The sequence below is a fragment of the Cryptomeria japonica genome, chromosome 5 (assembly GCF_030272615.1).
Source record: "Cryptomeria japonica chromosome 5, Sugi_1.0, whole genome shotgun sequence".
NCBI classification, from domain to species: domain Eukaryota; kingdom Viridiplantae; phylum Streptophyta; class Pinopsida; order Cupressales; family Cupressaceae; genus Cryptomeria; species Cryptomeria japonica.
In genome coordinates this window covers 152781817-152803983 of record NC_081409.1, presented here as the reverse complement: position 1 = coordinate 152803983, position 22167 = coordinate 152781817, and positions in this window count along the sequence as shown.

The window sequence follows — 22167 nt, the reverse complement described above, 5'->3', positions numbered from 1 at the left end:
TCACTAGCTTCTTGATACTCATCCTCAGACTCAAGGTTCCTTCACAAACTAGCCAATGTGTTCCAGATTTTTTTCTTCACCTCATTCTTCAAGTCTTTCATCATCTGCTCTACCCTCCTAGGGCTCATCCTTTTAGGTGGCATCCCTGCTTCCACTCTGGTGAACTGCTTTAACTCGACGATCTGACTACTAGTTTTAATTGCCTCTCATTCAATGATCTATTGAACACATGTGCAGCCTACCTCCAATAGGTGATATGTCGACCCAAAGAAATGCCTCAAGGTTCACAAACAACTCTTCCACCAACTAGTTCATCACTAGCTCTAATACCAATTGATGCAGCCATAACCGGTAAACCTTCAAAAGAGAACCGATCGGCTTACGCAATAAGAGTAACACAAGGAAAGCAATAAGAAAACATAGCAAGATTACAGAAACCAATCATATTATTGTCTTAGAACCTCTGGCAACCAACCAATTATCATCATACAATCATCATAGAACATCCGGTATTCAACCAGTTACATGCAAGATACAAGCCAGATATAATCCATTTGGGACTCTTAGAATCAATCAGATCACTAATCATGAATCTCCATCCTTATTTTGATTTCTACCTCCCTCTCCCTACAAATGATTACATAATACCCAATATATACCTTCAGGAACATATCTGGGTTGGCCACAAAATATTACATTTACCAATGCAGGAAAATGAAATGTGTAACTAGGTCGGCCCTAAGAATGAAAGAAATTCTTTCAAAAAATAATAACCAAGAAGTGTGGATTGGTAGAAAGGTCATCCACATACCAAAGAACATCGAACAAGACCCCAAATAGATCCACATGCCAAGAAATTTCTCCAAAAATTAAGGAAGACCAACTAGTAAGCACAAGAACTCTCCCGAAACCTAGAAATAGTCAATCGGGAGCGATAAATAGCCGGAAAAAGAATCCAAATGGACTAAAAATATGGAATTAAGCACATGAACCAGCCTGGAAATCAAATAAAGGATCTGCAATGAAAAGCAAGAAACTACCGGCACCTACTGGTAGGTACATAGAAAACTGCACACTAAATTGAAAAAGAACTAAACTAAAAGGAAATATTTTTGGTTGATGGAAGATTTCTCATAGACTGGGGATGCTCCTGCATCATCTATGTGGTGATTTTATCAAGTTGTGGATTCAAGTATGAAGATTGGTTTTCATTGTTTAGTGTTGCAATTTTCTGTTGTTTGATCCATTGTGCTCTGAAATGATTATATCTCAAGTTTCAGATTTTTAGGATGTTCGTGTGTATCTTCACTTTAGATGGTTTGTGATTTGGTGCTCTGCAAGTTATTTTTTTGTCTGAGTTGTTGTTGTTGAGTTTTCTTGAGTATTAACGTGTTGATCAGTGAAGATTTGATTAAGTGGTGTTGGTGCAACTATTGTAGATGATTCTAACATGCATGTTGGTGCTTCCTCATTGTGTCCTATTTTTTTTGGTGGTCCACATTGGTCATTGTGCATGTTATTGAAGATCTTATGGGTTCAGTGATATTCTTCATGTTATGTGACATTTTTGGTGGTGTAGCGTGTTGTGGTTGATTTGCTGATATTTTTAGCAGTGGTGCATGTTTGAGGAGTTGATTAGGGTCTATGTTATGTTGTCATGACATTGTATTGGTCTGGTGGTTGATTTATGTATCGTGTGATGTAATTTTGTAATTAGGTATTGAGGGTTTGATCAATTTTGTAGTCAAGGTTGATGATTTGTAGAAATAGGTGTTATATTCATGTAATTTGGGTATGGGTGTTGAGTTTGCATTATCAGATAGTTGTATATGTACGAACATGCAAATTTATCTTTCAGTGTGGTGTATTGAACATAGAGTGTTGCAGGGCAGACAATTGTGCTTAACTAGAACTGTCATCAGGCATTTGGAGATGTTATTCTTTCAATTCATCTTAACCGGATTGTAGTTTGAATATTATTCTAAGCTAGTGAGCCTTCCCTAAGGGTTGTAGCCTTCTAGGTCATCATATTTTGAGCAGTGAGCTCTAGGTAGTGTGCCTGAATACATGTGCATTCCCCATTGTAATATTTACACATACTATTGCAGAGTATCATCTCATTGTGGGTAGGTTCCCACCATGGTTTTTCCCTTAACTGGGTTTTCCACATCAAAAATCTTATTGTTGTGTGTGTTTTTTATTACTGTATTTATCTTTATTCTTGTTGCAATTGATCAGATCTAAGATTGTGCTTAAATTATTTAATCTAGCGAAAACTAATTCACCACCCCCCTCTCAGTTTTCCTTCATTCTTATTAGCAACACTTGTGATATTGCTGATCTACACCAATCAACAATAGAATGTGTATCAAAAAATTTAGCACCTTAAATCCTCAATTGCTCCTTAACTAGAGCTCTCTTCAAACATGGACCTACTCCATCATCTTCCCCTTTCCCATGCTCAGCTTCAAGAAAACTCCTAATATGAGGTACATGCCTCTCTGCATGCATTCTAATCAACCAATAAAACATACAATAATTCTTGAATTGACCCCTGTAGTTATCTAACAAAATAAGACATCGGTGTATTGCAATATCTTTCTCCTACAAGAATCCCCAAAAAAAATCTTGAAACAATGTTGCACATACTCAGAGGAGTGAGATCTATCATCACTCATATAAAAATGATACTCCCTTATTATCCTCCTATCCTCTTCTGTACTATTAGAGGCATGTCTATATGTTATGTGAACAGAAATAACAATCTAAATTGAATTGTAATACTGAGCCTATACCTCATTTGAGGTTGCAATGTATAGTTTTCTACAAAATTGACCACTGATTAATAGTGCCAATCAGGAAAGAGTTCTTACACATTTTTAATTGTTGATCCAACCACTGAGACCTATGGGTATTCCTTGCATAGTTGTAGAAATATTTTTCCTTAAAATCTAAAAATAATTTCAGCAACACTGACTTCTCTGGAGACCAACTCGCATCTAGAACCTTCACCTCCACTCTTAAAAGTATATTTCACTATTTCATCTTTTTTTCTCAACAATATTATTTCCAAATTCATATTCATTTCCCTCATGAAAACATAAAACAAACTTTGACAAGCCACCACATTGTGAGCACTTCTCATTTAAATAATCATTTTTATATAAAAAGCATCCATCATCTCTAGGACATAAAAATAGATCTAACAAGTCTCTTGATGATCTTGGAAATTGAATTGCATCACACTCCTACAACATTTAATTAGGATGCAAAGTAGAATGAATATAGCATTAAATTTCATGGTACATTGAAAACTCCACATGGTATTTGCAACAAGAAGTATTACAAATATTAAGAGGTACACAATAAAATGGCTTCAAAGATTCAAAGGCCCTTTGTGATATTTGCAAAGCTTGATGTGTTTCACAATTTTTTTTGTCCAACATTGTTTGGCTTGATTCCAAGAGATGTTTAGGATGTGGTGTGTGGTCTCGATTGCCAATTCTTAACTTAGAAACATCCTTTATATTGGGTGATACTCTAGAGTTAGAGTGCCAAAATTGTTGAATTTCCTCCTCCACATTGTCGGTCAATTTCTTATCAACACATGGAAGCCTCCCACAAAAATACCATGTATCATTTTGAAGAGGATCATTGAGTCTTTCTCTTCTTGCAAGTACTCTATCTAAAGTTTTATGATTTATGTTCAAATCAACACAAGTTTTTATCATAAAGAGAGCCTTTCTCAAATGATGGCTTACTAAGGAGGTTGTAATCACTCTTCAAGCAACTCTCTTATCTTTTTCCTTTCTATTCTTTCCAATTGAACTGAGAACATTAAAAATATTTTTGACTATAATAGAATTTTTCTCGATCTTCTTGTTCATACAAATTTTTAGTTTGGCTAGCAAGTTGGGTCTCATCTTTTGCAACTTTACCAATTGAACAAAAAGTTGGCATTTCTTGGTCAATGTCTTATTGCTAAAATATTGGTTGAAAAGTTGTGTAGCCCACAATCGAACAATTTGTGTTAACCTATTGCCTTCAAGATTGTCAATAATGTTCTCATCAATTTCATGGAACCATTTTTGGGCTCTTAAAGGTCTTGAATTTGGAATTTGTCTTTCTTCCACAAGAGGGTCTTCATTTCTCATATAATTAAGTGTTATATAATATTCACTTGGTTGAACAATTCCACCTTCAATGTCAAAATTTATCAAATTTTCACTTCCAATGTCAATTCCCAAATTTTCACCTTCAATGTCAATTCCCAAATTTTCACCTTCATTGTCAATTCCCACATTTTCACTTTCAATTCCCACACTTTCATTTCTAAAGTCAATATCATGTTGAACATTTTCAATATCTATTGAAAATGTTCAACATTATCATTCCCAATTTGAATATCATGTTCAACATTTCCAATATCAATATCTATATTTTGATTTTCAATTTCAATAACTTGCTCAGCATTTTCAAATTCAATTTCCTCTTCTCTTGAAGTAACATTTGTAGAGGCTTCACCAATATTTGACATACCTTGTCTTCTCCTCCTATGACCTTCTCTATCTCTTTGTCTATATACTTCAATTTTCTCATTTGAAAGCTTTCTTTTCCATTTTTCTTTTTCTTTTGACGACTGCTGCTCCCTATCATACCTCCAAAAAGACACTTTAAAATGATTTTCAATGACAAATTTGTCTACAAGAATCTCAGAAAAGAAGAATTTTGTTGTTGTATGTCTGAAAAAACTGTGTTTGTTGCCTACAAAAAGAATGTAGGGACCGTTGGAATGCACAAAATGATCCACAATCCTATTTTGTGTGGTCTACATAGCGGATATTTAATACCTAAACATATTTTTTTATATGGGAACCAAAAATTCCATTGGCACTCAACATTTGAACCTTGGTGCCCAAATGGAAAGGTTTTGGATATCAGATAAATAGACAATATCTAATATATTCGCATATAGGAAAGAGAGAGAGAGAGAGAGAGAGAGAGAGAGAGAGAGAGAGAGAGAGAGAGAGAGAGAGAGAGAGAGAGAGATTGTACATGGTGTGGGGGCAAGAAAAGCGAGAGTGAGTAACTAGGACCTAATCCCACTTTTGCCAACTCATTGGGAATATGAAAGAGCCACGGAGATACCTCACTTTGGCTACTTCTTGTGAGACAAAGAGAGCCAAGGATTACCTCATAGGGTTTCTATTCCTCTTGTTGCAAATGATGAGAAAAACTAAGGTTTGATTGATCAACTAGACTAGGAGTTGAAGACTGAAGCACAAATGAACTTGAAAATGCACAAAATTGTAGATCTAAAATTGAGATACTAAAAACATGAAAGGGGGAGGATTATGGATGTGTACCTGATGCTGCAAATTCAACAAAACTAACCTAGACCAGGGTGCCACGCCACTGTCATGTTTCTGTAGACAGGAGGCTACAACTGAGACACTACAAACTGGAGGTCTTGAGTCTACAACCTGTCAAATTTGACTACAAAATGGAGGGTCCAGGGTGCTACACCCCTATCCTTGACATATTTTTGTACTTTTGAGACTTCTGAGTGGTTCTAATGCCTTTTCCAGATCTAAAACTGCCTCTGAATGCTTGTTTCTACACTTGAAACTGAAAAGGGAAGGTTTGGGTGGTTATATAGGATTTTGCCTTAGTCAAACCCCTGTGTTGGTGATTTAAACCTCCACAAATAGTTGATAATGTACTGAAAATGTGTGTGCTAGAACCTTATGTGTATGCAATATCTTAAATGATAAGAAACTAGAGCTACCCTACACATGAGAGTAAACCCTAAATGTAAATAACAATGCTTCAACCCAAATATGCTGAATGATCTAAAGAATGAATGTAAATATGAAAATTGATGTAAAGAATCTCATACAAAGACATGAAAATAACATGATAAACATATCAATCCCCAAGGGAGAGATATTGTCACTAGATCTCCTATTATTCTTCAATGTCTTCAAGACTCCTAATTGATGATGAACGCTTGATGAAATTTTGTTGAAGACTCCACATAGGCTTCTCTTTCACTACATAGAAGGCTCATTATGCTTGCTTTGCTGAAAACTCCCTTAGATTAGATAGATCTTCGATCCCTTCAAATGAAGAAAGAGAGCTCTTATGTATGAAACCCTAGATCTTAATTTCAACTTACTTTTGTCTTTAGGCCAACCTAGGAATTTAATTTCCGCCAATATTTTGGGTTAAGAATTATAACATCATAGAATTGTGCTCCCAAAATTTTAGGAAAAAAGTCGAGGACCATGTACATTCCTGCCACGGTTCGACCAACTTTTCACCAACTTTTTAGGGCCATTAGATATGATGATATTAGAGTGAATCTCAAAGTTACAGCTGATTTCAAGGTGTTTTGATATGCGAAATCGGGCTTTAAAGGTTGAAATAGGACATAATTAGGGTTTATGATTAAATGATTTATTGGAGGAATAAAATAAAAGGGGCACACTTAGGGTAAAGGGCCCAATTTTATAATGTGTGAAGTGATGAAATATGACTAGATTTAATTAAATTAATTAATTAAATGATTAAAGGGAAATTAGAAAAGCATGATGCAAGACACACTAAGGCAGGTGCTAACCTAAGCGTGAAATTGTACCACCCTAGCAAGGGTGTACAATTTATGACACTACACATGGATATATAGTGCTCAACTCTCTTTCATGCAACACATTCCTCCTGAATTTGTATCACAATTCATAGATGACAAAGACAATAATAGGATATCCCATATGGTGTTGTAAACCCCAAATGGATGGGACTAGGAGTTGGATTTAAAGAATGCAAATCATAAACTAGAATTTGGATGTGGTTGGAAATAATTTTCCAATTATCACAATTTTAAAATGGGAGAGATAGAGAAAAGGGGAAAGGGATAGGAAGAGAGGGAGGGAGAGTGAGAGGGAGATAGATAGAGAGAGAGAGAGAGAGAGAGAGAGAGAGAGAGAGAGAGAGAGAGAGAGAGAGAGAGATTGCACATGGATATACAATGCTCAACTCTCTTTGTTGTAAACCCCAAATGGATGGGACTAGGAGCTGGAGTCAAATAATACAAATCATAAACTAGAATTTGGATGTGGTTAAAAATAATTTGCCAATTATCATAGTTTGAAAATGGGAGAGAGAGAGAGAGAGAAAAGGGGAAATGGATAGAAAGAGAGGGAGGGAGTGTGAGAGGGAGAGAAAGGGGGAGATAGGGAGAGAAGGGGAGAGAGAGAGAGAGGGAGGGAGGGAGGGAGGGAGAGAGAGACTGCACATGGATATATAGTTCTTAGCTCTCTTTCATGGAGCGCATTCCTCCTACATTTGTTTCACAATTAATAGATGAGAACGACAATCATATGCTTTCCCATATGGTGTTGCAAATCCCAAATGGACAAGACTAGGAGTTGGAGTTAAATAATGCAAATCATAAACTAGAATTTAGACGTAGTTGGAAAGAATTTGTTAAATATCACAATTTGAAAATGGGAGATTTTGTTTTGTTCAAATACATAGTGAAATCATACATGGAGGTTGATATGTTTGGAAGATTTGAGTGTGTAAAAAAAATTACTGCTTGTCATTTTAAGGAAACAAATATTGTTTCAAGTAAGAGATGCCCTTATAACAAAATGTGTAGTTTAGATCAATCTGTTTCCATGTTATGATTACTAAGCATCCCTTTCCAACCCCCTCTCTCTGTAATCTCACTCTTTCCAAGTCTCTCTCTCTCTCCCCTCCCCTTAATTATACTCTCTCTCCCCCTCTTTTCCTATCCATCTACAAGCGCTCTCTCTCTCTCTCTCTCTCTCTCTCCATATCCTAAACAAGGTATCAGATATTTCTCTCCCTTTCTTTCACTAGATCCATTTACCCTTCTCTCACTATCTCTCCCTCTACCTTTACCCTACTCTCCCTATCTAGATCACTTACCCCTTATCCCTTGCCAACATTATCTCTCTCTCTCTCTCTCCCAAACAAAATATCAGATATTATCTGATATCTGATATCTTTTATTATTAATATATTTTAATATATTATATATTAATACTATATAATATATAATAATATACTATATATTATTAATTACATTTATAATAAAAAAATATAAAAAATTGGATATCTGATTTCTTTGACAAAATTTTGAAACATTGGTATTTGGATAGGAAATGCGAAAACTAAAAAGTCAACATAAAAAACGTGTTTTTGAGTGTTCCTTGCTTTTCGAAACTTCACTCTGGTGGCTAACAACTTTTTTTTTAGCCAAAATTGTTGAAATGAAAAGGGATTTTTAAGGACATTCTCAGCTTTCCAACAATATAATGTTTGCCTTATTTTGACTTTAATAAATAATAATTATTCATTTTTCAAATTGAATTTTGACTAAAGGCCTGATTGATAGGGTGATTGAAAATCATCTATAACTTTCGAACAATATCACATTTTTTGAATCCAAAACATGTGTCACATTCTATGCTTCACCTACTATAGGATAAAAAATGAATATCATTAAGTTTTGACCAAGTTAAGTGTTAGAATCAAGGATCACTAAGAGGTGGGAGGTGAATCAGTGATCTACTAGAAATAAAATCCACAAACTTATTCTTTATCAACTAGTTAGCAACGCATAACAAAAAATAACATAAACATGCAACAAAGAATCCACAAATCCACAACACTAGAATTTTTACGTGGAAACCTGGAAAGGGAAAAATCATAGTGGGGTTGGAGCTCACAATATTCATATACTATGGCCAGGAGTACATAAATATTACATAGATGGGGAATGTACTTGTATTTAGGCTCACTACTCAATTACAATTTCCCAGAAGGCTACAACCTTCAGGGAAGTCTCACTAACTTACAATTTGATTACAATGAGGAAATACAATGAAATGAACTCTCGAGTAGCATCTAACAATGCAAGAATGAGTTATGGTTAAGCATTGAATCTCTAACTGTCTTCGCTCTGCTAAATACTTAGTTTTTGTCTCAGTTAGCTACTGGATTGTCTAAAAGAAAAGTTTGCATGTGAAACTGTGCTCAATCGCACCAAAATGGATCACCATAATAGTATTACAACCAAAACCAATCACCACTTCGATCTTATATATCCGGTCTTAGCACAAAAGTAATTTCCTTCAAGTCGGATTCAATCTCAAACAAAACATAGCACCGGACCAAAAGAGTGTATTCACATGCTTCCTAAGGATCTTCCCATTCATCAAGAACACAAAATCAACCACCAAAATTACCGCAATCATCAGAAATTATTCCGGATAAAAACATCACCAAGATACCCTGTTTTATCGGTTAACTCCAGCTTCTGGATAAGATGAATCATGACCACTGGATCGAGTCTCCAAGAAGAGTTGTCATCAATTACAACCCTAGACCATAAATCAAGCATCTAAGATCATCGAATGAGTTAGTTGTAGGTGTACAAGTTTCACAAGTTTCAATACTCATCCAGTTAAGTTAGTTGTAGGATCATAAGCCTGAGAAATCCAAGCTAATTGTTCTCTACAATTATCTATTTGCTTATCTATCTCGGTAGTAAAATTGGTTAAAATTAGACAAGACATAAATTTTACCACCTTCTGCTAAGGCCTCATGAATTAGTTTTAACTCCTTATCTAGATTGGCCTTATCATTACTAATCATTTGCAAAAATGTTTGAACTTTACCATCTTTAAATTTCTCCATAGCTTGTCAAGTTGATGTCGTGGTCAAAGAATCAACCTAGGTGGATATATGATCTATTAAGTTCTGAAGCTTACTAGATGAACTGGTGTTTGCATCAAGTTGCAGTTCTAGTACCACCTATTCCAAAACTTTAACCAATTTTTCAATGAGTCTCTTCTCTTTAGATTTTGTTTTTGCTAACTCCTGACTGGCTTGTGCTTGGAGAGCAGCAACAACAACCATCCTCTCTACCAGAGACATCTAATTGAATGGTTTATCAAAATTGATATTGAACTACAAAAACCTCCCTTGGCTTTAAATTTTAGTTGTGTCAATTGCCACAAGGATTGGAGTCTATGTTGCCTTACCCTTTCCTTTATCTAGTTCTTCATTTTTTTCCTCTACCTTTTTCTCACCTTTGACCTGTCTAGATTTTCCTTCTTTAGGTGCCTCTTATGCACCAGTGTCACCATTTGGTGCACCATCCTCTGCCTCTACTAATTTATCATTTTCTTTAGTAGGCTCAACCTCAACAAAATCCAAAATTTATTTCTCTACAACATCTTGAGTATCCTCTTCATTATTTACATCATTAACCAAAGGATTTTATGACTGAGTGGCTTTATCTTGCGAGACAGTTTCTACAAGTTAGTTCTCAGTAAGAAACTTCTTCCAAATTGCACTGGTTTCTCTCCTTATTTCTCCAACTCGGCCAACCATCAGACTATTTACTATGTGCTTGCTCCTAAATTCCTTATTATTAGCCAATAAAATCAATATGTCAATTTCCTCTATAGTGATACTGGTGCACGGATTGACCAGTTCACTCTCCTTTATTTATCTATCCATTTGGCTAGCAGATTTTCTCCTAGCATCAATTAAACTGTACAAATATTTGGGAAGATATTTTCTAATTCAATCAATCATTTACTAAATACATCCATGTACAAAATTACAACTTTCTCAATCTACCTTTGACCCTTAACATCCATATTTGCATAATATACAGAGATGTTCTTCAAATTTCCATCTTTAATAATTTCATCAATTAATTCTTGAATAGACAAGGGAGGAACAATATGATACTCTATTTTAGAAGTCTTCATCTTATTGGATTCTATAGCCTCATCGAAGTCAGATTTTGTCTTCTTTCCTCTCTTGGGCTTGCTTACCGGTACAGGATCAGACCTTGCCTTCTTCTCCTTTGGCTATTTCTTCTCACTACCAGATTGGGGTTTTTAGATCACTCTAGAAAATTCTCCTTTCTTCGGTGCCTTGTGAATGTCTGTATCTAATTTTGTCTCAGATTGCATCGAAGAAACTACTACATATCCCCTTTGAGGTTTTTTCTTCTTCCTCAGAACACCTTTACCCTTAGTAGATGGACCCGAGGCTTCTTCTTTAGCAGGAGGTGTCTTCACCAAAGTAGGAGAAGGCCGTACCACCTTTACCTTAACTAGAGCAGGTGCAATCTTTTATTTCTTTGCTTTCTCAACTTCATCCCTCGTAGCTCTAGCAGCTCTAACTCTATCCTGAGGGTGTCCTTCTTCAACAAGAACATCTTGTACTATTTTTGCAACTTTTCTTTTTCTTGTCGGTTCAGTGAATTTAGTATGCAACTCCATTGATTTCTCCTTGCAAGTTCTAAATCTTTCTTCTTTGGTGTCTACCAAAGATTTTAACAAATGTTGTGAGTAGGCATCCAAAGTGGCTTCATCAACCTCATACCTCATAGGCATTATCCATATTGTATGGGGTTGAACCGCTTCCATAAGACATTCATATTTGTTCACCATAAAGTAGATTGTCCCCTCATATTTCTTTACAATTTCTTTGGGGATTCAAACTCTTTGTTTCATTTTATCCTAAAAGGTTTTGAAGAAAGCCCACAAAGCAACATTCTTATTATCTTTGTTGCCAAGTTTGTCAAACCCCTGCTTTATCTATTGAGCCACCGATCTGTCAAAATCCCATTGTACTCCGTTGATTCTGGAGATCTGATTCATGAAGTACAATGCCAGATAGATAACCAAAGAACCAAATTTAAAGACATTCTTTCTATCCTATTTGATTTTCTTCAAATTTATCATCAACTCCTCCATCAAAACACTGCACAGGTCATAATGAGCATCTTCTTTGACCATTTTGTAGGCTACATGAATAGTAGTGCTAGATATAAAATTCAGTCTGTTAGACTAATATGCCTTGTAACCAATGATCATTGCAGCAAATTTGACATCATCCTCCTTGATTGTGTTGATTTTCATTGATTGCCCATCAAATTTTGCATTAGTAAATATGTTCACTGCAGGGTTTGTGACCTTGCATAACCTTGGCTTGTCACCAGTTTGATTCAAATAGGTTACTGCCTTAATCACATCAATAGTGACCTTGTATGGTTGGTCAAGCCATATAAATTTAACATGGATCCTACTCAGTACATACCTCACCCATTCCTTCTCATCGAATGTCAGAATTTTTACAAATTGAGTGAAACCCTTTCTCTGCAACTATGCAAATTTTGGCTTAGGGTTGCCAATATCATCCATGATGTTGTCAGTATAAAGATCCAGAATATCCTCAAAACTGATTTCCTCAATCTCACAGTGAATGTAGGCTCAAACATCATCAACGTGCAAAACTCTGTGCGGAATGAAAGAGAAAGCTCCAACCAATTCAACTTTCATGGATTTGTAGGGGTGTTTCTTGAACACGGGATGGGTCCTATCCTTGAATTCAACAACCAGAGGGGTAGTGATAGATGATGAAGTTTCCATTTCAAATTCTCAGAAATACCAAACTCAGAAATGCTCTTCAAAAAATACCTCAATCGAATGATGGATGCCCTAGATCACTCGCTAGATTGCTTGAAAACCTTGATCACCTTGTTCTTCAGCTCAAAAACACTATTCACAAAGTGAAGAATGATTCTTGTATTTTTTGTAATGCCCGCCAAAATACCCTAGAGAAATATAGTTAAAAATACACTATTTTAATTTTTTTTTCACAATATAACACATAACATCTCATAAGCAATGCAGTGAGCACACAACAACATTTAAGTGTTATGAACATAGAATAATTCACTCAAGCTATTCAAACAATTACGCAAGCGGAATACAATAAATCATTACTACCAACTCCCTAGGGTATCTCAACGCCATTACTTAATCTACCTACATAAGCAATAAACATTTACTTTCATCCAGGTTAATACCTCATAATCTTAGTCATTATACACACATAGGTGCATCATAGCAATACCTAACACTCATGATATGTAATCTACTTAATCTTTCATTTAACATGAGATTCTATCTTTCAATGCACATCTATTTCCCTTTTCACTTAGATTCATTTTTATACACCAAGTCCAAATGTTCCTATTACCTTTAGCCAACCTTCGACTATGGACATCACCATCCATATATCAAGATTAACCCTTACATTGCATTGACATAATTTCAATTTACAATTAACTCCTACATAGTCACTTATAATTCTATGCTCCTAGCATACTTATTACTTCATCATGATTCCAGAAGCACATAATGCAATACTCACAAAGTATCCTTAATCATTTGACCCATAGCTCATTTAATACTCATAAAATATCTTACACTATATCAATTAACTAACAATCATCTCATTACAAATCAGGTAACTACATGAATTCATCTCAACACAAACTAAGGTACAATATCCTAATTCCATAACAACTAATAGCATCCACCAAATGGAGATATACTTCTTAAACCATAACACATGATACATTCTAATCCTTTCCTAAAAGACAAGAACTCATTTAATCATCTTCTCATACACTTACTAGTAATTTCCATTAATAAGATGAGCAATTCATTCACTAAGGACATCCATACAACATTTTCATAAGGAACATTCATCTGCATCCCAAACATTATAAGATTTTCATTCCTACCATTAGATCACTAACTACGAAGTATGATACTATAATTTCAAATTCTTTAATCACAACTCATAAACATGTGCTAAGATATCTTCCAACATTATTCAAACTCATACATCTTATCAAGACATAACCTTTCTTCTACTTAAATCATTAGTTAAAGACATCATTTCAAATCTAATACCATTATCATAACATTTACCTAATTTAGTTTTAACATGGCTCATCAAGAATACAAAATGCATCTTTAAATCCTAAACCACCATACTTATCCACATCTCATGCATCCATTTCATTTAATATAAATGTGTTACAATACCACTCAAGGTTCATCATTACAATCATCTACCATAATCAAAAAATATCACTATAACTAGAACAACATAGTCATTTCTCATATACATGACTTCTTTTACAACCATTACATAAGAATTTCATTACATAAATCACATCATCATTTACATTCTTGCTGCAATTATTATCCATGAACAATCTAAAGAATCCTCCTCATCCATGCAAGAAGAATCCAAAGACAGGAACATCCCAATGGTTTAAAAGCACCAACTACCTGACCATGTGGAACCAAAGGAACCACCCCCCGTGCTAGGAGATGACACAATGTCCCAACACACACTCTACATCTAGGTTGACACTCAAAACCAAAGAGACTAACCAACAAAGACTCTCAAGAAAGAACTCACATAGAACCACAAGAATAAACTCCTAGAGGAGTAAAACTCATCAGGACATAAATGCATCCAATAAGCATAATCATAAATCATAAAGGGGGAACACATGTAGGAGTGGAGTGTCATCACATGCCATCCTCATAACATAATAACATAATAACACAAGGCACTAGCCTGATGGACATGTGGAGCCATCTCAACCTATGAGAGACCAAGGGAGATTAGCTTACCATCTTCACGGCCTTCTCATGCTTATCCTAAAACATCCTCCCTAGGACATAAGTCATGAGGCTCAAAACTATTCATTATCTTGTTTAAGTGAGTTATAATTTTTCCATCCCAATAAATTCATTATCAATGTTATCACTTGTTTACAAAGCATGGAAAACTCCAATGTGCCCTGGTGGTCTAGACTTCATGCATTCTTACAAGGAACCTCATGCAAGCCTATCTCTCGTGACCTTGGTCATCACAAGGAAGCCCACTCCTCCTAACATGGCCCAATAACACATCACAAGAGGCTCTACCAACATAAATACATTAAAATAATACTCAATGCAGCCAATAACTTCCACACATACTCTCACAACATATGCAAGGCTACAACAACATCAATATAACAAAATGAGCCTCTTGGCTAGAAATAAACAAAGGCATATAAAGCCATTAAATTTGCTGCCAGTAATGAAAGTAAAACCACAACAAGGCCAGCTCACTTGCTGCCCCAAAATAGCAACACTTCCAACTCACCAATCAAGCACATCAATATGGATGAAAACACAATTCTTTCCCCAATAACATAGGAAGGTAAATATGCTTGAAACCAACAAAATACATCAAATAAAATCAGATATAAAACTATAAATCATCAACACCCTCAACAATATCTCTGGTACAAGAATTAATCTAGAAAGTACCATACAATCAAGCAACTAGCAAATGAAGGCCTATTTATCCAAAAATTAAAAAAATAAAAAAAGAAAAAAAAACAAAAAAAACCAAGCAAAACCATGCTCCAATCAAAATATTTCAAAAATATTATATTCCATACCTACCTTCCCAAAGTTCAAAAAAATAAAATATATTTTCTACCTTCCATAAACTTCTAGCCAATCAATTCCAAGGGTAGGTAAAATAAATTAAACCATTGACCTAGGGTGAAAATAACTTTTAAATAAAAGAATACAAATTACCCCCCCTTTTAATTACTTAATGGGTAAAATAATATTACCCAATAAATAAAATTCACTTCAACATTAAATAAATAATAAACACTTGAAGGCCAATATTAAATCAAAACTCCATGCACGACACAGACTCAGAAAGACACAGAAGGCTTTCAGTAAACCCAAAAATACAAATATTTCCCACAAACTATAGAATAAAACCTTACAACAAATTTATGCCTTCATATATTTCCTTCCTCACTATAAAAAATTTAGATTCATTTCCCCAAGCTCACACATTCAATCTATAGACACGGAGCATACAGGAAAGCTATAAAATAAAATATAAAAAGGTAGAATACATCTCCAACCTGCAACCCATGTTATGGAAGAAGCTGAAGAAGAGATTCCACCAGCCAAACCAAATCCAACCCAAGCTCCAGCCAAAATCCAAGAGAGAAGAAAAACCAAAACCAAAACCAAGAAGAAATTTTCCAGAGAGGAACCAACCCCCGAAAACTTCACGAAAAAGAAAATAAAAAGACAAACATTAACCAAAAACCCTAGCCTCAATCTCAGCCAATCAAAATATTCCAATCTATAATATATTTTACCAACCCCACCATATAATATAATTTTACCTCCCTTTTTAAATTCAACCAATAAGAGAAGAGGGTAGGTAAGGTGAATATAAATCATGCTTTTACAATTTGGTGGGAATGTTTTATCATTTTATTATTTATACAACCCACTTAATATAAAAGTCAAACTAATAAATAAAACATGAGCCACAATTAAATAAATCAAATGGAGAATTTAAATTAAATTAACCAAAGGGTCATAAATGAATTAATGAACCAGATAAACATTAAAAGCCAAATAAATATTAAACCATAGGCGATTAAATAAATAAATAAATTCCAATAAAGGTCAAATCACAAATAAATATAAAACACATCATAAGCTAAACAATAAAAATTAAATAAATATTAAATCATCATTAAAATAAATAAACATTTAAATATCAAATAATCAAATAACAAAAAGGTAAGAATCCAATAAATTAAATTAAATATTAGATAACCAAATAATCAAATCACTATTAATCCAAATAATTAAAATAAACATTATTAATTATTTAAGCTTGCATCAATAATCAAATAGTCAATCTCAACATAAAAGGAATAATTAGCCAATACTAACATACTCACAACATAGAAGAAACCTAGCTTACTAACTATCATGACGACTTACGCTAAGACACTGATGACTCACATTGAACAACTTAGACCTAGAGTATGTGAGGGGAAATTGTGCCAACTCCGGACCACATACCATTGGGATTTAAAGACATGCTCAGACCTATGGAGCCAGGTGGAGTCAATGTCTAGTACCTACAAATCCTGCATCCACAAAGAAATGATACAACATATGCATATATATAATAACAGACAAGGGTTAGAGAATCACAACGACACATCCCGCTCGCAATGAGTGATGTGGAATTATCTCTATCCTGAAGACAGTCATACAACAAACAAACACACCATAAGATCAACTCATCATAGATAATCATTAAATATGGTTAGTACATAAAAACATCATCAAGTGCATGATTAGTATAATTCACAATTATAGTAAGGCATGTAAAATCCATCAACAATTATGTTCATCAAATCACATGATCAATATAATCTTTTGATAGTCAATCACATAATAAGCATATAGTGTCTAATAAATCACACGATCATTAATGATTGTATCAACATCCTATAAATCATCTAAAATAGCCTATGCCCAATAGTGTCTATCACACATGAATTAAAGGTCAACTCTAGTCAAACAAGTCAAGTCAGGGGTGGACCCTACATTTTCCTTTTTTAACTTTGCAAACCCTAATTTTACTTTGAAATAAATGCACCTCAAATATCAAACTGGATTCCTTGTTCGACTATTGGATGCTAGAATCAGCCATCTAAATCCTGAATGTCAACTGAAACTCAATTCCTACCATCTGTAATCTGTCGACTACAGATCTCATCAAGGGGTATTGCAAGATTTGCATTAGTTTGCCTCCCCTTAAGGCCAAAAGCCCTAGTTACCAGATTCAGGTATAGATCCATTATCTGCCTTAGATTCATCCGTCTTTGCCCACATATTCTTATGCTTATCTTTGATCTCATCTACTTTTGCCTTTTCCTTTTCATCTGATTTGTTCTTGTCAATCAGAGCACTATTTTTGCTTCTGTAGAATTTTGCAATATGACTAGTTTTGTTGCATGCTTTGCAAACAACGTATTCTGCATAGCTCTAAAGTTCATCTGATTTGGTCTTGACCTAAAGTGATTAGAGATAAACATTCCACAAGCATAGCATCTCTTGTTCTGAAGATTATTTATTACTTCCCTACACATATTTGACTTGTTTCCAAAGTTATTGCATATGAAACATTGACCGGTAAAGGTAGGAACATTATTCATGTTGTTCATCATATTGTTATTGTTCATCATTCCATTATTCATCCTACTTCTACACTGACTCGCCATATGACCAAACTTGTTGCAAGTAGAAAATCTACCATTGAATTTATGAGCATAAGGTTGTCTTACCAGAGGATTCTTTCTCTTCTTCTGATCAGGTTTTGTATTGCCTTGCATATCCTTTCCACATCTCTGAATTTCTAGTACCTCATCAATCCTTGATGAATTGGCTTGAATTTGTCTTTGTATTCATTGGCAGTAGCAAGTTCATCCCTCAAGGTAGCAATTTGTCTTTCAAGTTCTTGACCATTATTCCTTGGTTGTGTCAGCTCAAGCTTCAATTGATCATTCTCATAGGTAATCCTGAAGCATTCATCAACTCTTTCCTTCAATGATTGTGATAGATTCTCTTCATTCTTATTCCGGTCCTCAATTTCCTTAGTCAGTCTCATCACAATGGATTGCATCTCATTCCTTAAAGAAACATTCTCTCTCAAGCTTGTTAATTTCATCAGCTTTGTCTTGGGATTCCATGATCTAATATTATTTCTCCTTCAACTTGTCTGTTAATTTCTTCCTCTTCTCTCTACAGACACTTGCTTGATCCTTTAGCTCACTAATAAATTCATCAATAACATTCAGGTTCTTCTTCAAGGTACATATATCATTTCTAGTTGCATCAAGATCCTCAAGTACCACATTGAGTTGTCCCTAAAAACCAAAATCCATTGAATAAATCTCCCAGATCTTCCTCGAGAGGTTAAGATTCCTCAGAGGAACTAGGCTTTGATACCAATTGTTAGAATCAGGGATCACTGAGAGGGGGGGGATGAATCAATGATCTACCAAAAATCAAATCCACAAACTTATTCTTTATTCACCGATTAGCAATGCATAACAAAAAAGAACATAAACATGCAACAAAGAATCCACAAATTCACAACACCATAATTTTTATGTAGAAACCCAAAAAAGGAAAAACCACAGTGGCGTTGGAGCCCACAATATTCATATACTATGACCAACAATACATAAATATTACATAGATGGGGAATGTACTTGCATTCAGGCTCACTACTCAATTACAATTTCCTGGAAGGCTATAACCTTAAGGGAAGTCTCACTAACTTCCAATTTGATTACAATGAGGAAAACTAATGAAATTAACTCTCAAGTAGCATCTGACAATGCAAGAATGAGTTTTGGTTAAGCACTGAATCTATGTCTATCTGCACTCTATTGAATACTCTATTATTGTCTCAGTTAGCTACTAGATTGTCTGAAAGAAAAGTGTGCACGTGAAATTATGCTCAATCACACCAAAATGGATCACCACAATAGTATTACCACCAAAACCAATCACCAATTCGATCTTATATATCCGTTCTTAGCACAAAAGTAATTTCCTTCAAGTCGTCTTCAAGAAGTGTAACATGTAGCTCCAAGTTGACTTCAATCTCGAACAAAACATAGCACTGAACCCAAAGATCATATTCACATTCTTCCTAAGGATCTTCCCATTCATCAAGAACATGAAATCAACCACCAAAATTGTTGCAATCATCAGAAATTATTCCAGACAAAAACATCACCGAGATACCTTTTTTTGTTGGTTAATTCCAGCTTTTGGATAAAATGAATCACGACCGCCGAATCGGGTCTCTAAGAAGAGTTGTCTCAAAGAAAACCCTAGACCATAAATCAAGCATCTAAGATCACCGGATGAGTGTCAATTGCCAACATTAAGGTGGTCAGATCTATGAGTTTTTATATTTTTGAAAAGTTGTAGTAAAAAATTCATAATTAATTATTTTCTTTAAAACAATAATAAAAAAACATGTGTCACATTCGAACATGAGCCTACTACTTATATTTAAAATCATATAAAAAAATATTATGATTTGATTGTGGTTAGGGTGGTTAGACATACACCTACTTCTTATCTTTTTTCCTGAAATTTTAGTACTACTACATTGAAATTTCAAATTTTCATCAAATAGATTTTTTTTTAGAAAACAACTAGTAGCTTAGAAACTACATTCAATTTTCTACAGATTCTACTTTTATAGATTTTTAAAATAATGTTCATACCTTATTCAATATTCTACATCAATTTGCCTGACTATGTTTTTTCTGAAATTTCATTACTACTTAAGGGCCTGTTATGGCCCACCATGATCCTGCACATACCCACCTATCTCTCTCTCTATCACTCTTCCTCTATCTACTTTCTACCTCTCTCTATCTCACTCTCTCCTCTTTCCCCAAGAGCTTGTCCTACCTCTATACCTCTCTCTCACCTTTAACTCTCCGCTATATGTTTCCTCTCTCTCTTTACAAACCCCCCCTCACTTCTTCTCTACCTCTATTTCTTTAGGTCTCTCCCTCCCTCTCTACCTTTCCTTTCCTCCTCAACCCATCTCTATCTGATGCAGGAGCATCCTCGGTCGATGAGAAATCTTGCATCAACTAAAAATATTTCCTTTCAGTTTTGTTCTTGTTTAGTTCATTGTGCAGTTTTCTGTGTTCTTACCAGTTGGTACCGGTAGTTGCTTTCTTTTCATGGCAGATCTTATTTTCTGGTTCCAGGCTGGTTCATGTGCTTAATTCTAGATTTTCAGTTTATTTGGGTTCTTTTCTAGTCAGTTATCACTTTCGGTTGACCGTTTCTGGGTTTCGCATAGTTCTTGTGCTTACCGCTTGGTTTTCCTTCATTACCGGTGTGATTCTTGGGATGTGGATCTATTTTGGGTCTTGTCTAATGTTCTTTGGCATGTGGCCGATTCCTGTTGAATTGCACCTCTTGGTTATTATTTTCCAAAAATATTTCTTTAATTATTAGGGCTGACCTAGTTGCACATTTTATTTTTGTGCATTGGTAAATGTAATCTTATGAGGCCTACCCAGATATGTTTTGGTGGGTATAAATATGTTATTATGTAATCATTTGTATGGGTAGAGGAAGTAGAATTGAGATTCACATTTTGTGATCCAGTTGATTCTTAGAGTCTCAATTGGATTGTATCTAGCTGATAGCTTGCATGTAACCAGTTAACTACCGAATGTTCTTGATGATTATATGATGATAACTGGATGGTTGCCAGAATTTATAAAGCAATAATATGATATGTTTATGTAATCTTGTTATGTTTTCTTGTTGCTTTCATTATGTTTCTCTTGCTACATAAGCCAGTTGATTCTCTTTGAGGGCTTTACCAGTTATGGCTACATCAAGTGGTATCAAAGTTGTTTATGAACTAGCTGGTGGAAGAGTTGTTTACAAACATTGAGGCATTCCTTTGGGTGCACAGATCATTGATTGGAAGCAGGTTATATGTGTGTTCAATAGATCCTGAGGGGAGGCAATTGAAATTAGTATTCAGATTACCAAATTGAGGTAGTTCACTGGAGTAGAAGAGGAGATGTTTCCTAGAAGGAAAAACCCCCAAAGGGTAGAGCAGATGATGGAAGACTTTAAGAATGAAGTGAGGAATGAAATCTGAAACACTTTAGCTGGTTTGCGACGGAGCCCTGAATTGGAGGATGAATTTGAAGAAGTCGGTGAAGAGCTTGAAGAAGCTGAAGGACTAGAAGATGAAAGAGAGGAAAGATTCCTAAGAGCAGTGGCACAAGTGAGTAAATTTCATAAAGTTCAAGTTCCCAACTTTCTCAGAATACTAAACCTAAAGGATCTGATCAATTGGATCAGAGAGTTGGAGGACTACTTTGAGTTTGAGGATGTCAAGGACCCATAGAGAGTCCGGTTGGAACAATCTAAGTTGAAAGGGAATGCTTCCTTGTGGTGGAAAGAATTGTAGAAAGACAAAGTGGAGAATGGTGAATTCAAGATCACCCGATGGAGATAGATGGTTGTAAGATTGAAGGCCAAATTCATACTGGGAGACTATGAATTGGAGTTGTTCAAGAAGTTGCAGAACCTGAAATAGAGAAACATGACTGTGAAAGAATATACTGAGGAATTATACAAGGTGGTGATTAGATCTGGACATAGAGAGATGGACAAATAAAAGGTGGTGAGGTACATAAATGGACTTGCTTTTAACATTCAGGATGAAATGAGTATGTTGAGGGTTTCCACAGTTGAAGAAGCTTACTAGTATGCTTTGAAGGTTGAGGAGAAGATGAGAAGAAGACAACCAAATAGGGAAGGATAAATTCAAAGGACAAATGAGTGA